The sequence below is a fragment of the Trachypithecus francoisi genome, unplaced genomic scaffold (assembly GCF_009764315.1).
Source record: "Trachypithecus francoisi isolate TF-2019V2 unplaced genomic scaffold, Tfra_2.0 Lachesis_group2, whole genome shotgun sequence".
Classification (NCBI taxonomy): domain Eukaryota; kingdom Metazoa; phylum Chordata; class Mammalia; order Primates; family Cercopithecidae; genus Trachypithecus; species Trachypithecus francoisi.
In genome coordinates this window covers 149,461,712-149,477,555 of record NW_022681465.1, presented here as the reverse complement: position 1 = coordinate 149,477,555, position 15,844 = coordinate 149,461,712, and the positions used below count along the sequence as shown (strand labels likewise).

Genomic DNA, 15,844 nt, shown 5'->3' with positions numbered 1-15,844 from the left:
AGTTTGAGACCAGCCTGGCCAACACGGTGAAACCCCATCTCTACTAAAAATTACAAAAATTAACCGGGCATAGTGGCTGGCATCTGTAACCCCAGCTACTCAGGAGGCTGAGGCAGGAGAATTGCTTGAACCCGGGAGGCGGAGGTTGCAGTGAGCCAGTATAGTGCCACTGCACTCCAACCTGTGCAATAGAGTGAGACTCTGTCTCAAATAAATAAAAAATAAAATAAAATAAAATAAAAATAAATAAAATATTTACTTACTTGTCCTCTGTCTCCCCTGCCACATACACTGGAATACAAATTCCACAAGGAGAGCAGGGGCTTTGTCTTCTCACTGTTATATACTCAGTACCGAGACCAGTGGTCCTCAAGCTCGAGTATGCACTGGAATCACCTGGAGGATTTGTTAAAATACAGATGCTGGGCCCCAACCTCAGAGTTTCTAATTCAGTAGATCTGGGGTCGGCCTACTGAAATAGAGTTTATGTTTCTAACAAGTTTCTAGCTGCTGCTGCTGCTGCTGGTCCAGGAACTGCATTTTGAGAGCTACTAGTCTAGACGATACCTGGCATACAGTGGGTGTTGCATATATATTTATTACGTGAATGCATGAGCCTGCACATAGGCTCTGCCACCATCTTTGTCATGGCAGTTTTATTTTCGGTTCATCATTTATTTATATTTATGGGACTATAGGCTGTGAACCTTTTGCCTCCTCAAAGTCATTGTGGCAGGAAGGCCCCAAGTTTTGCCAGCTAAAATGGTGCACCATCTCCATTGGTTTGTCAGTTGATGATTAAAAACCTAAAGCTTAGGCCAGGTACAGTGGCTCACACTGTAATCCTAGCACTTTGGGAGGCCGAAGCAAGCAGATTGCTTGAGTCCAGGAGTTCAAGACCAGCCTGGGCAACATGGTGAAACCCCATCTTTACCAAAAAACCCCACAAAAATTAGCTGGGTGTGGTGGCATGTGCCTGTGGTCGCAGCTACATGGAAGGCTGAGGTGGGAGGATCGCTTGAGCCCAGGAGGCGGAGGTTGCAGTGAGCTAAGATCACGCTACTGCACTCCAGGCTGGATGACAGAGAGAGAACCTGTCTCAAAAAGAACAACAGCAGCAACAACAAACTAAAGCTTTATAGACCCAAGAGGAACCAGGAGAGACTTCTCATCCTCTGCCTCAGCAGAATATCAAACCAAAAAATGGTGCAATTCTCACTTGACATGTGACAGAGGACAGAGTGATCTCTCAGGGCTCCCCTATGATGATTTAACAGCTATCCTCTTGGTTTAGATTGGGTCTTGGTATATTGCAGTGTATGCAACATAACTCCAAGCAGGTTATGAAATATAGAAAGCCCACTGGTATTCCTGAGTCACAAAACCTCTTGAAAATCTTGACAAGATCTATAGCTGTATTCCCCAGGACACACACACACACACATACACACACACACACACACACACAGTTTTACATTTAATTTCAGGAAGTTACAAGATGCCCCAAGTGCATTTTAAACCCAAGTTAAGAACTTCTGGTTTAATAATTGTCTGGCTATTTGGCAAAAACAAACAAACAAACAAACCCAATCTGGATCCCCAGTTTCTTATTTAAAATTCCTGATGAATCAGAGGTTTAAGTGTAAAGAGACAAGCCTTAGAGGAAAACATTAGTTAATAAGATTTACAATCTTAGAATGGGAAACACTTTTTGAAGCATGATTTAAAACCCAGAAGTGAAAATAAAGTAGTGAGATTGATTCCAAAATATCTAAAATGTCTGTCCAGGAAAGAGGAAAAAAACTCTCCTGGTTTAGACTCTGAGGAGAAATTAATTGATCCTATCTTTTCCATCTATCTTCTTCCCAGTGGAATTGTGTGAGTGACCTATGGCCAGTCTCTATGGAACAAGACAAGCTTATCAGAGCTTACAGGGTGAGATCATATCCTTTGGCAAAGCCCTGTCACTGGGTTAATTATTTCAATAGTAGTGGTTTGGGTTTTTTTAATTATTTATTTTTATTTTTTATTTTGTGAGACAGGGTCTCGCTCTGTCGCCCAGGCTGAAGTGCAGTGGTGTGATCTTGGCTCACTGCAACCTCCACCTCCAGGTTCAAGTGATTCTCCTGCCTCAGCCTCCCAAGTAGCTGGGATTACAGGCGTGCGCCATCACTCCCGGCTAATTTTTGTATTTTTAGTAGAGACAGGGTTTCACCACATTGGCCAGGCTGGTTTGGGGTTTTAAATGACTTTATTGAGATATACTTCACATACTCTGAAGTTCACCCATTTAAAATGTACAGTTAAGTGGTTTTGGTATATTCACAAAGTTGTGCAGCCATCACAACTATAATTTTAGAATATTTTTGTCACCCCCCAAAGAAACCCCATACCCATTAGCAGTTCATTCCCCATTCCTCCCTCCTGCCAGGCTTAAGCAACCACTCCTCTACTTTCTGTCTCTATAGATTTTCCCATTCTGGCCATTTCATATCAATGGAATCATACAAATGAGCCTTTTTCCTTTAGTGTGATGTCCTCAAGGTTCTTCTGTATTGGAGCACATATCAAAATTTCTTTCCTTTTTTTTTTTGGTTTCTTGAGACAGAGTCTTGCTCTGCCACCCAGGCTGGAGTACAGTGGCACGATCTTGGCTCACTGCAAGCTCCGCCTCCCAGGTTCACGCCATTCTCCTGCCTCAGCTTCCCGAGTAGCTGGGACTACAGGCGCCCGCCACCACGCCCGGCTAACTTTTTGTATTTTTAGCAGAGACGGGGTTTCATCGTGTTAGCCAGGATGGTCTCGATCTCCTGACCTTGTGATCTGCCCACCTCGGCCTCCCAAAGTGCTGGGATTACAGGCATGAGCCACCACGCCCAGCCCAATTTCTTTCCTTTTTATTGCTGAGTAATATTTCATTGCATGGATACACCACATTTTATTTCTCCATTCATCAGCTGATGAACGTTTGGGGTGTTTCTTCTGTTTGGCTATTACTATAATGTTGTTATTCATGGGCGAGTTTTTGTGTGAACATGTGTTCATTTCTCTTGGGTCTAGCAGTGTTTTTGTTTTTTTTTCTCTTAAAGATTTACCCAAAGAATTTATATCTATCTATCTATCTATCTATCTATCTATCTATCTATCTATCTATCTCTGTCTGTCTGTCGGTCTATCTGCCTTTCTGTTTGTATATATGTATTCCTCCCACCCTGCCCACCATCATAACCTCATGGAGAACCAAGCAGATCTGGGTTCTAAAGACCTCAGAGCTCTTACATTCCCAGCCTGGGACCTTCTGTGTAAGGGTCACGACTCACTCTCACTATACCTCAGTTGTGCCATCAATGGAAGGAAGGTGCGAACACCAGCTCTTTCACACTGCCATGGGATATTGTAAAGATAAAGGAAATGACGTAAATCAATAGGATCTGTTCTTTCCAAGATACGAAGCTATATGAATAGGCCGGTGTGCATCAAAGAAACAAGATACACTTCAATCAAAAGTTTTACCAGCACAAAGATGACTGCATCAGCCAAGAGTCAAGTGGCTTGATATGGGGGCATAGATGGTACAAGAAATCACCACTATATTCTCAAGATTTTGGTTTTCTTTGAGATCAGAATTTGGTTGCCTTCCAAATCCTGCCAGCCACCCTCTGAGGGAGGGCCCCAGCTTGGTCACCCTGGTGGGGGGTAGGAGAAAGGGCAGGGCCATACTGTACTGACTGGCAGCCCAAGGGGCAAGCTTAAATTCTAAAGCCTACCCTCTAGCCAACATTTCCCACAAAGACCACCCTATCCCCATTTAATTAAAAAACACCCTACTCTTTGCAGAGTCCCAGAGGCACCTCTTTTTGTGAAATCCCTGACATTCCTGTAGGCTCTGGGGCAGGGAGTGACCCCTCACCCCTGGGTAGAATCTAATAAGAACTTCTTAGTAGAGGTACTGGGCACCCAGGTGGCAGAAGAGGGGTCTAAAATATATGTACTTCTTCCTGCTCTCTGACCAATCACCTGTGCCCTTTGCTCTTTAAACTCAGGCAGCAGGAAATTCTACTGATAGGTTTGTAAATGATTAGTGGAATAGAAAATGAGAAGGTGGCATCCTGGGTTATAATCCCCACATCACCACTTACTAGATGTATAATTTAGGACAAGTAACTCATTTCGTTGAGGCTCGGTTTACTCATCTGTTAAATGGGATGATAGCAGTACTTGCCTCGTAGGGTCATTGTGAGGATTATGTGAGATGATACCTGTAGGGACTCCAGCATACCATCTGTGTTTGCTATGGTTATTATATGACTTCTAAAGCCAGAATTAAGGACCTCAAGGCTGGGCAAGGCTTATGCCTGTAATCCCAGCACTTTGGGAAGCCGAGGTGGGGGTGGATCACCTGAGGTCAGGAGTTCAAGACCAGCCTGGCCAACATGGCAAAATCCTGTCTCTATTAAAAATACAAAAATTAGCTGGGTGTGGTGGTGGGTGCCTGTAATCCCAGCTACTTAGGAGGCTGAGGCAGGAGAATCGCTTGAACCTGGGAGGCAGAGGTTGCAGTGAGCCAAGATCTCACCATTGGACTCCAAGCTGGGTGACGGAGCAAGACTCTGTCTCAAAAAAAAAAAAAAGAAAAAAAGAATTAAGGACCCCAAGTAATCCGTCCATTCTCCCTAATCTATTTAGGAAGACTCATTTTCTGTTGGCCAATTAATTGGATGCACTTAAGCACCTAGTAAGTATTAGCTACCACATACAAGCGGGCTCGGGAATGAAACTTAATTTTCCTCCAACAATGGAGAATTCAAGCTGTGACAGAAACTAAGATACGTGAAGTTCTTAAGGAACATGTAAACAGTAAACTGCAATCCTGATAGTCAATGCCGTTCTAATTCAGAGAATGGGGACAGCAGGAAAGTCTGGACGGGCCAGATAAGGCCTCAGAGGGGAAGACAGCACCAAGGCGGGCCCTCACAAGGCAAGATGAGTTCACAGCAGAAGAGGAGAGGGAGACAGAACTGGGGGCAACAGTGGGTGAGAGGGAAGGGAGACCCATATGAGCATGGGCAATTTGGGAGCCCAGGTGGGTCTGGACCTGGTGCATGGTCTGGGGGCCAAGCCACAGACCACCCTTCTTGTATCGTTCCTACTCTCAGGGATCTGTAGGAGTAACATGCCATGGAGTCTTTTAGTCACTTGTTCCACTAATAATTATCCTTCCTATGAGAACTTTTGTCACTAATACGTTTTTGTGGCATGTAAGAGGGAGGAGCTGCTATCAGATAAGCTTTGAGTCAATCTAGACCATTGCAAAAAAAGCTACATAGAGTGGCAACCATTGACTTCAGCCACCCTGCATCTAGCCCCCTTTGTCCTGCGACGAGAACTCTGATCATTTCTGGGGAAACACCCCTTCATTGCTTTCAGTCCATGAAGTTTTGGGGATGGGAATGACTCCACACCCACGGCAAGGATGGACACAATACCCACATTGGTTCTATGAGATTGACCCTGAGATTCTAGCTAGAACTAGAAAGGGAAGCACCTGTTCTTGTATGGTGCTGTGCTAGTAGGATGTCAGCTGGGAGCTGCTGCAGCCTTCTGGCCATCGCAATGGGCAGGTCTTCCTGGAGACAGAAGGACACAGAGGAAGCAAAGCCAAGAAATGAAAAGACAGATTCACGATGCCATCATCTAGGCCCCTGGATCTCACTATACCAAAACCTTGCTTTTTCAGGCACATGAGTTAAAAAAAAAATCCTCTTTTTGCCTAAGTCTCTTCAAACTGGGTTTCAGTCCATGGTTACTAAATGAATTCTGACTTATTCAAGCAATTACTTTGTTCCTACCAGAATTTTGTTGGTTGCTTCTTAGCATGGGTATTTGTAGTCCATAGCCCAGGGGCAGATTGCATCCAGGATAACAGTTTGTGTGTGGAAGTGATAGTGGCATCTATCCATATCCCTAAATGGATATAGGTACATGTGATATGCGGAGGCATTAGAGGGGAGACCGAGGCTGCAAAATCTGTTTCTCCTCTTTGTCTCTGAAGTCTGTGTACAGAGCAATTTTCCTCAGACCCCTGATTTTATTCCTCTTGTTTTCAACCGGAGAAAGGAGTTCTTGGATCTGTGAAGTATATTTTGCAGGGCTCTAAGAAATCAGGAAGAGATGGGAAAGGGAGGTGTTGGGGAAAAAGAGGCTCTACATGTCCCATTTTTGTTTTCTTCCTTTTTGCCAACAACAAAGAATCAGCTGGCATCCTTTTATTTTCTATTTCATGCAGTGCTTTTAAAAATGAAGCATTAAGTCTACTGTAATGGGATTTGTCTAATGATTTCCTGGTAAACGTCTTCGTGGATCTCAGCAAAGATAATTCACTTAGTAGGAACCACTTCCTGCTTCCCCACTGAGAACTAGACCTACCCAGTTCTTGCTGGGAGTAAATTGGCCTTTGAATGAGAGAAGGCAGTACAGGAATATTTCACTCTAGCATTCATCACATAGACTCAAGCTTGCCACAGACCCAGATCAGGGAGAAGAAAAGGAAGGGGTGGGTGAGGGAGAACATTCATGCTGAGCACAAGCATGAAGTCAAGCAGAAAGTCTGTAGCAATCTGAGCCCTTTGCAGAAGCAGATGCACTCACCTCTTTGCCTTGGCTCTGGAGTGCTTTCTTTCTGGGGCAGTGACAGCTTCTGCAGTGTCCACACTGTTCTACCAGGACGGCTGCAGGCAGGCTGCTGCAGGAGGAAGGGAGTTCCCATTCACCATCAGAAGGGAGTGTCCTCCCAGAAAAGGAGGCGATGCCCTGATTCCCCTGGAGCGAAGGCTGTTGGATCCACTTGTCCTCTCTCTCCCGCTCCCTTTCTGGTATGAATGGAGCTCAGAGGAACCCCATGAGAAGAGATGAGTGAAACCACACACCATACCCGCCCTGCTAGTAAGTTGGCCTCCCAGCCTTGGGGATCCTGGAGAGGAAGGCAGCGGAGTGGGTCATGAGGCACTTGGGTCCCTACAAGTGCAGCTGACACTGGTATGCCCACGGAAAGGCCAAGGACAAGCACTGTGTATTTATTTTTCCCCCTCTCATGTGATCTTATTTTTGGACTGGACGCAAAAGCTATTTGGGGGCTGGACAGCTGCCAGGTGAAAGGACAATGATCTCATCCGAGTTCTCTCCATGCCTCTCTCTGCACTAGTCCCTGTTACCTTTCCCAATATGAGGCAGAAGGGAGCGGGTTTTGCTCCGAGCCTTGCTTTCAGTACATCCAAGCAATGTGTCCAACTTACCATTTTTCTTCAATTCTGCTACCCTTTGAGGTTTCTCAGAGGATCAGTGTAATGAATGAAGTCCTTACTTTTATGTCTGATGCAGGTGTTTCTGAGTCTGGTGGTCGTGTCGTACAGTCATCATACATACTATGTTAGATGCAAAGATCTTCTAATCAACACCAGGATGGGAGCCCCAACCCTGGAAGGCAGGTGTGGGCAACGCCACAGAGCTAGGCTCTCCATGTGTTTATTCTGCCTTCCGCCCTGGCTGTTTCTGCCTCTGGCTCCTAGGCTTGTAAAACTTACGACATTGAGACAGCTCGATTTTTCGCCTCTGATCCTTCCTCTTCAGACATGAATGGAAAGTTTTGAAAATGTCATGCCTGGCAAGATGCCAATTCAATATCATCCTCTATCACCATTATCACTGTTATTTGCTGGGATCTTTCTTGCTGAATGTCTTTAATTTGCGGAGTACTTCTGCATTCTCGCATTTAATCCTTAGAACACCCCTGCTGGGAGGGTAATATCGCTCCTATTTGATATCCAGGGAAGCTGAGGTTTGGAAAGGCTCCTCACCTAACCTTTGGAGAGGGCAGAGTGGGATGGGAACTTCCCACTGTCTGAGCTCTTGGCCACTTTGCCCTACTGTCTCCTGAAGATGTGAATTGTTGACATTTCACTGTTGTTTTCACTTCATAAGAGGGAAAACAAAACCCTTGGGCTTGATTCAGACCCACAACTTCAATCCTTGATTTCTGTCCCAAATCCAGTTACTGAAGGGGTGAGAAAATGAGGTTTTCATCTGTTGACAGTCCCAGGCCCTGATTCTAGGTACAGGACGGAGTCTCTGGCCACCATGCTCGTTGGAGCCATTTTCCTGTGAATAATTCACTGTGCAAACACACACACCAGAGAGGACTGGGCTGGGCCACCCAGGCTGGGTTCCCACCGTATCCAAGCTGGACTGCGCTTTCCACTACCCTGAGAAAGAGACAGAGATTGAGCCAACAGCTTGTCCAACACTGCCCTCTGCCGGTCACTAGGCTGCATTACCCCAGATGGAGATCTTCAAGGCTTTCCAAAGAGGCGGGCCACACCAAGGATTATTTTTAGAGAATCAGTTTCCAGGTTCTCCGTTTCTGCAGCTACTCTTTCCTAAACCTGGTTTGCCTGAGTACGTGTGTGTGTTCATAATCCTTTCCCAACTGTATGAAAGGAAACCATACCTGTCACTTTTCACAAATCTTACTAAGGTGACATTGCCCCAAGTATAAAAATCTCAAAGTCCCCAAACTAGGAACTTCCTTTAATACTTTAATTCAGCCTCTTTTAATGATTAATTAGGCATTTTTAAATTTAACCACTTTGCTTTTCCTCCCTTGAATATTGAGGGGCAGAACTGTGGAAGCAAATCAAAGAGAATATTAGAAATAATAACAGATTAAGACCGGGCACGGTGGCTCACACCTGTAATCCCAGCACTTTGGGAGGTCGAGGCGGGCAGATCACGAGGTCAGGAGATCGAGACCCTCCTGGCTAACACGATAAAACCCCATCTCTACTAAAAAAAAAAATACAAAAAATTAGCTGGGCCTGGTGGCGGGTGCCTGTAGTCCCAGCTACTTGGGAGGCTGAGGCAGGAGAATGGCATGAACCCAGGAGACAGAGCTTGCAATGAGCTGAGATCATGCCACTGCACTCCAGCCTGGGTGACAGAGCAAGACTCAGTCTAAAAAAAAAAAAGAAATAACAGATTAATAGGTACACTTAAAGAATGATGTCACAGTTTAAATTTTTTTTTTTTTAGACAGAGTCTTGCTCTGTTGCCCAGGCTGGAGTGCAATAGTGCAATCTTGTCTCACTGCAGCCTCCGCCTCCCAGGTTCAAGAGATTCTCCTGCCTCAGCCTCCCAGGTAGCTGGGATTACAGGCACCTGCCACCACGCCCAGCTAATTTTTGTATTTTTAGTAGAGATGGGGTTTCTACTAAATCATGTTGGCCAGGCTGGTCTCAAACTCCTGACCTCAGGTAATCCACCCACCTTGGCCTCCCAAAGTGCTGGGATTACAGGCATGAGCCACCGCACCCGGCCCACAGTTAATTTTTGAATTCCAATTTTACAATATATTAGAAATTAAGCTCTTGAAACCATATAAATTTCATGATGAAAATTAACATAAATGTTTAAATGTGGGTATTTGTAACACTGTTTTTCAAAATTGTTTTAGAAGGTACAAGAACAATTTGTGAAGTCTGCTGTACCTTGGGCTGGCTATTGCTGACTGGTAATAGAATGCCATCTATCCATCCATTCATCTAGCCATTCCTCAGATACCCATTGAGCACCTACTGTGTGCGAGGCCTTGTTTTAGGCACTAGAAATAAAAATAGTGAGCAAAAAATGGCATGTTCCATGGCAAATTCTTAGTGATGTCCTCCTCTAGGAAGATGAGAGAGGGAAACAGATTATGGATACACTTTTAATAATTAATCCAATAAATGTAAGAATTCAACACTGATAAGCACTAAGTGTTCTGTGCGGGAAACATGTGAGGGGAGAAGAAAAGGCACACACAGTACTTTTGAATCCCATGTAAATAGCAATGCAGATATAATAAGCAAATGATAGAATAAGCAAATTGCAGTGGGAAGGGAAGAAGGATATATATATATATATATATATGCTCACCAGACTATGGAGGATTCATCACCAGGCCAGGAAGCCTGGTGTCTGTGCACAGACGAGGAGAGGCCTGTGAAGCTGCGCACAGTCTGGGACCCTAGCTCTTCTGTAACGAGTTGTTTGGCATGAGGCCCAGTCACGAGGGCCCTTCGCAACTGGGCTCAAGGAACACAAAAAGGTCAACTTGTTTTTGTGATGTCTGTTGTTTTTCAATAACTAACGTATAGGAGTAGATGAAAATGGAGATTTCTCCGAAACGGTGCTGGATGAACGCCTCAAGGGACTCACACAACCTGTTCCGGGACTTGGTGACCATTATTTGTGTCCACGTTCAACTGAATTCAAATTTAATATTTTTTCCTCCACACCAAGGAGGGGTATTCGGTAATTAGATAATGAATAATGGAGATTAACAATGTATAATGAGGATTGACCTAGTTGGTGGGGGAGGCATCAGGGAAGATAGCCCTGGAGGAAAGAAATCCAAACCAAAAATAAAGTATCCAAGAATCTCAATGAAAAAATTGTGAAGACCCAGGAGAAAAAGGCCACTATAACATGAGAGGATCAGGGAGAAGTAGGATCAACCTTTAGTTGGGGTTTTGTTTGTTTGTTTTGTTTGAGATGGAGTCTCACTCTGTCACCCAGGCTGGAGTGCAGTGGTGCGATCTCGGCTCACTGCAACCTCTGCCTCCTGGGTTCAAGCAATTCTCCTGCCTCAGCCTCCCCAGTAGCTGGGATTACAGGCCTGGTACACAGTAGGTGCTCAATAGGTATTTGAGGAATGGGTGGATAAATGGATGGATAGATGACTGGGTTTACAGGTGCCACCATGCCAAGCTCATTTTTTTTTTTTTTTTTTTTTTTGTATTTTTAATAGAGACGGGGTTTCTCTATGTGGGCCAGGCTGGTCTCGAACTCCTGATCTCAAATGATCTGCTGGCCTCAGCCTCCCAAAGTGCTGGGATTACAGGCATGAACCAGCGTGCCCAGCCTAGAGTTAGTTGTTTTTGTAAAGGGCCTTTGCCCTTATTAAACTTCAACCCATATTATAAATCAGTGGTTCTCAATCAGGAGTGGCTTTTTTCCCCAGGGGATATTTAGCAGTTTCTGCAGACATTGTTAGTTGTTGCATCTGGGTTTGTTCTAGTGGTATCTAGTGAGCAGAGGTCAGGGATGTTGGTAAAGGTTCTACAATGCTCAGGACAGCTCCCTATAACAAAGAATTATCTGGCCCTAACAGTCCATAGTGCTGAGGTTGAAAAATCCTATTATAAATGGGGCGGGGCAGGCCTGACAAGTGTCTGTAGTGGATGTGGATTCAGTTGTTGATTCATTCACACATTCAGCAAATACTTACTGAGTGCCCACTATGTTTGAAACACCATTCTGGGCATAGTTGAAGCCCAGCAGTCACCCATTAACCAAAAAGTACCACCTAAAATAACTGGCCTGGTTGTGCTTCTTTGTTACCCAGCTTAAAATTTTTACCATTAGAATGGTGACAAAGCTGGTCTTATTGCCTGCAGAAAGATGTTGAAATGCATGGATATTATTTGCAAGGATGGTCACTGAAGAATTGTTTGCAATTGTGGAAAGAACGTAAGTGTCAACAGAATGGTTGCGTAACTGTGATACAGTGGTACTATGGCATACTAAGCTGCCAAGAGAAAACAAAGGCAACTCTCTTTTTTTGTTTTTGAGATGGAGTTTCCCTCTGTCGCCCAGGCTGGAGTGCAGTGGCATGAGCTTGGCTCACTGCAAGCTCCTCTTCCCGGGTTCATGCCATTCTCCTGCCTCAGCCTCCCGAGTAGCTGGGACTACAGGCGCCCGCCAGCACGCCTGGCTAATTTTTTTTATTTTTAGTAGAGACGGGGTTTCACCATGTTAGAGCAGGATGGTCTCGATCTCTGACCTTGTGATCCGCCCGCCTTGGCCTCCCAAAGTGCTGGGATTACAGGCATGAGTCACCACGCCCGGCCAAGAAAGGCAAATCTTTTGCAGTAACATGGAAAACAACCATGGATATATCATCAACTGGATTTTTTTTTTTTTTTTTGGAGGGGGGACGGAGTCTCGCTCTGTCGCCCAGGCTGGAGTGCAGTGGCGCGATCTCCACTCACTGCAAGCTCCGCCTCCCGGGTTCACGCCATTCTCCTGCCTCAGCCTCCCGCGTAGCTGGAACTACAGGCACCCGCCACCGCGCCTGGCTTGTTTGTGTTTTTAGTAGAGACGGCGTTTCACCGTGTTAGTCAGGATGGTCTCGATCTCCTGACCTCGTGATCCGCCCGTCTCGGCCTCCCAAAGTGCTGGGATTACAGGCGTGAGCCACCGCGCCCGGCCTGAAATTTTTTTCAGAATTGCAGGTTGAATATGATTGATGCAATGTGTGTTTTTTTTAAATTGGTGTGTGTGTGTGTGTGTGTGTGTGTGTGTGTTTGTGTGTGTTTGCATGTGCATGCGGTTGCTGGAGAAATTCTCACCAAATTCTTTTTTTAAAAAAAACGAAAACAAACAAACAAAAAACGGAGTCTTGCTCTGTCGCCCAGGTTGGAGTGCTGTGGCACGATCTCGGCTCACTGCAAGCTCTGCCTTCCAGGTTCAGGCCATTCTCCTGCCTCAGCCTCCTGAGTAGCTGGGATTACAGGCACCCCCCACCACGCCCGGCTAATTTTTTGTATTTTTAGTAGAGACGGGGCCTCACCGTGTTAGCCAGGATGGTCTTGATCTCCTGACCTTGTGATCCACCTGCCTTGGCCTCCTAAAGTACTGGGATTATGGGTGTGAGCCACCATGCCTGGCCCTCACCAAATTCTTAATAACGTCTACCTCTGGAGAGTGAGAAACAAAAACAAAACCTGTAATGTGTTCATTGGTAGTAGCTCTCTACCTAATTCCACCCTTTCACACTGATCAGCTTCTTCCTGGTTCATCTCCATTGTTATCAGTAGTCAAGTCAGTCACCAACTTCTGGAGATCCTTCAACTTGTAGGATATATCCAATAAATATCCAATATTTACTGTGAAATCCATGTCCCTTTAAAACTTGCCTCTAGCCAATCTTCATAAGCTCTTCTTGGGATCTGCTTTCTCTGCCTCAGTCACAATTCCTATGCCCATCTCCCTGGGACATAAGCCAGTGAACTCACCAGGACTGTATTATACCATATTCTTTCAAAACAGGGTCACCTCTGTGCCTGGAAAACAGTCCATCTTTTTTTTCTATGTGTATTAATAGAAAAAAGGGTGACACGACGGCCGGGCGCGGTGGCTCAAGCCTGTAATCCCAGCACTTTGGGAGGCCGAGGTGGGCGGATCACAAGGTCAGGAGATCGAGACCATCCTGACTAACACCGTGAAACCCCGTCTCTACTAAAAAGTACAAAAAACTAGCCGGGCGAGGTGGCGGGCGCCTGTAGTCCCAGCTACTCGGGAGGCTGAGGCAGGAGAATGGCGTGAACCCGGGAGGCGGAGCTTGCAGTGAGCTGAGATCCAGCCACTGCACTCCAGCTTGGGCGACAGAGCGAGACTCCGTCTCAAAAAAAAAAAAAAAAAAAAAGAAAAAAGGGTGACACGACTGTGATCATAAATAATCCCCACATCTCAGTGGCTTAAAATAACAAAGGCTCATTTCTCACTCACAGATGGGCATGTCTGTCCATTTGCAGGTGGGTTGGAAGCTCCGTTCTGTATCATCCTCACTCAAGGACCTGGACTGAAGGATTTCTGCTTTCGAGAAGAAAAAAAAAAGAAGACATGTTTACTAATATACTGGTAATTATTTCTATTCATATTTTATTGACCAAAGCGAGTCATATGGGTATACAACATAAAATGAGGTGCAGAATTTCAATCCTGTTATTTGCTTGGAAGATAGAGAGTCATGTTTGGAGAACATGAGTTTTATAATTGTTGGATGTAGTAGTCCATGTCCACTAAGTCAAGTTTGCTAATCATGTTTAAATAATCTATATTCTTACTCATGTATCTGTTCACATCTTTCAGCTTTGTCATTCTTAGTTTTATATTTTTGAAGCTATATTATGTGTACAAGTTTTATAATCATTGTACTTTCTCATGAATTAAACTTTTTATCATTATGATAATGCTTTTTGCCTTAAAGTCTACTTTGTCTAATATTAATATAGATAACATTAATATAATTTTTGTTAATATTTATATTTTTCCACTCTTTAATTTCAACATTATAATACAAATGTCTTAGGTATGTTTCTTATAAACAGTACGCAGATTTTTATCCAATTCAATCTTTGATTTTAATTGAACTATTTGATTTATTTACATTTAGTGTAATTACTGATATATTTGAATTTAAATATAGCGTCTTATTGTTTTCAATTGTCCCACGTGCTCTCTGTTCTTTTTATCCTCACTTTTTGCCTGCTTTTGGAAAATACTGTTTTTGCTTCCATTGTTTTGGAAGTTGCATATCTTTTTAGTAGTCTTTTAGAGGTTATCCTATAGATCACAGTATGTGTCTCTGAGTTAGCAAAGGCTAATAGTGTTAATTGTTACTTTCATTTCTTCCTCTAAATACAAGGAGCTCAGAACGTTTCAATTCATTTACTTCCTTTCCTGATTTGTATGCACTTTTAATATATTTTAATTTTTTAAATCTTCAGCAGTGTGTTACATTGTTTCATACGGTATAATTCATTTAGACTTCCTCAAATAGACCTTCGTGCTGGACCTCATTTCTTTCTGCATCTATATAACCTATTATTCTTAATCATCTTCCTTCTGCTTAAAGAACATCCTTTAGTATTTGATGCTAGTAAAGAATCCTGAAAATGTCTTAATTGCACTTTTATTAATGAAGGCTATTTTCACTGGACATAGAATTCTAGAGTTGACAGTTATTTTATTTCAGCACTTGAAAGACATTTAAATTCCACTAATTTCTAGTTTCCATTGTTTCTATCAAGAGGTAAGCTAACAGTCTCTTATATTTTTTCAAGTAAGGACAGCCGCTTGTAACTTTTTTTTTCTTTGTCTTCATCTATCTTATTGTGATACACCTAGGTGGGGCTTTAAAAAATTTCTCCTGCTTGCAGCTCCCAGGGCTTCTAAGATTTGTGGCTTGTTGTCTTTAATCAATTTTGGGAATTTTTCAACTATTTTCTCTTTAAATATTGATGCTGCACCATGCTCTTTCTCTTCTCCTTCTGATATTTTAATTCTCATTTTATCTCCATATCTCTTCCTCTCTGTAGCATTGCTATCCTTTTGTCTCTCCATGTTTCATCCTGATGTTTTCTTCTTCTTTTTTTTTTTTTTTTTGAGACGGAGTCTTGCTCTGTCGCCCGGGCTGGAGTGCAGTGGCCGGATCTCAGCTCACTGCAAGCTCCGCCTCCCGGGTTCACGCCATTCTCCTGCCTCAGCCTCCCGAGTAGCTGGGACTACAGGCGCCCGCCACCTCGCCCGGCTAGTTTTTTGTATTTTTTAGTAGAGACGGGGTTTCACAGTGTTCGCCAGGATGGTCTCGATCTCCTGACCTCGTGATCCGCCCACCTCGGCCTCCCAAAGTGCTGGGATTACAGGCTTGAGCCACCGCGCCCGGCCCTGATGTTTTCTTCTAACCTACTTTCCAGTTCATCAATTTTCTCTACAGCTGTGTATAATTTTTTTGTTAAACCAAGTAAAGAGCATCCACTGAGCTCTTCACTTTTGTTAGTATATTTTTTAATTCTAAATTGCTCATTGGTTATTTTTTAAATCTTTTTCATCTGTTTTAAAGTTTTCAGTCCTCTGCCAAATTTGTTGATATTGTCTTTTATCTCCTTATGTATAGTAAACATAATTAATTTAAAGTGTGTATCTGATAAATCCATTAACTGGAGTTCTGTGGGATTGTTTCTACTGT

At 43.9% G+C, this 15,844-nt stretch overlaps 1 protein-coding gene and 1 long non-coding RNA gene across 6 annotated transcripts in view; one reads left to right on the top strand and one right to left on the bottom strand.

The window, feature by feature from the left end:
* FGF1 (fibroblast growth factor 1) overlaps window positions 1-7,088 on the bottom strand; it is a 106,731-nt gene extending 99,643 nt beyond the window's left edge. For all 5 annotated transcript variants that reach the window (XM_033180806.1, XM_033180810.1, XM_033180808.1 and 2 more), the window contains exon 1: window positions 6,649-7,088. The gene's annotated coding sequence lies outside the window, so the exon portion shown is untranslated. The remainder of the gene's footprint in view (window positions 1-6,648) is intronic.
* The window catches only part of LOC117065687, a 284,692-nt gene extending 270,743 nt beyond the window's left edge, over window positions 1-13,949 (top strand). Inside the window, exon 4 of the long non-coding RNA XR_004430022.1 lies at window positions 13,629-13,949. This is a non-coding gene — a long non-coding RNA (uncharacterized LOC117065687). The remainder of the gene's footprint in view (window positions 1-13,628) is intronic.
* The last annotated feature ends 1,895 nt before the right edge of the window (window positions 13,950-15,844 follow it).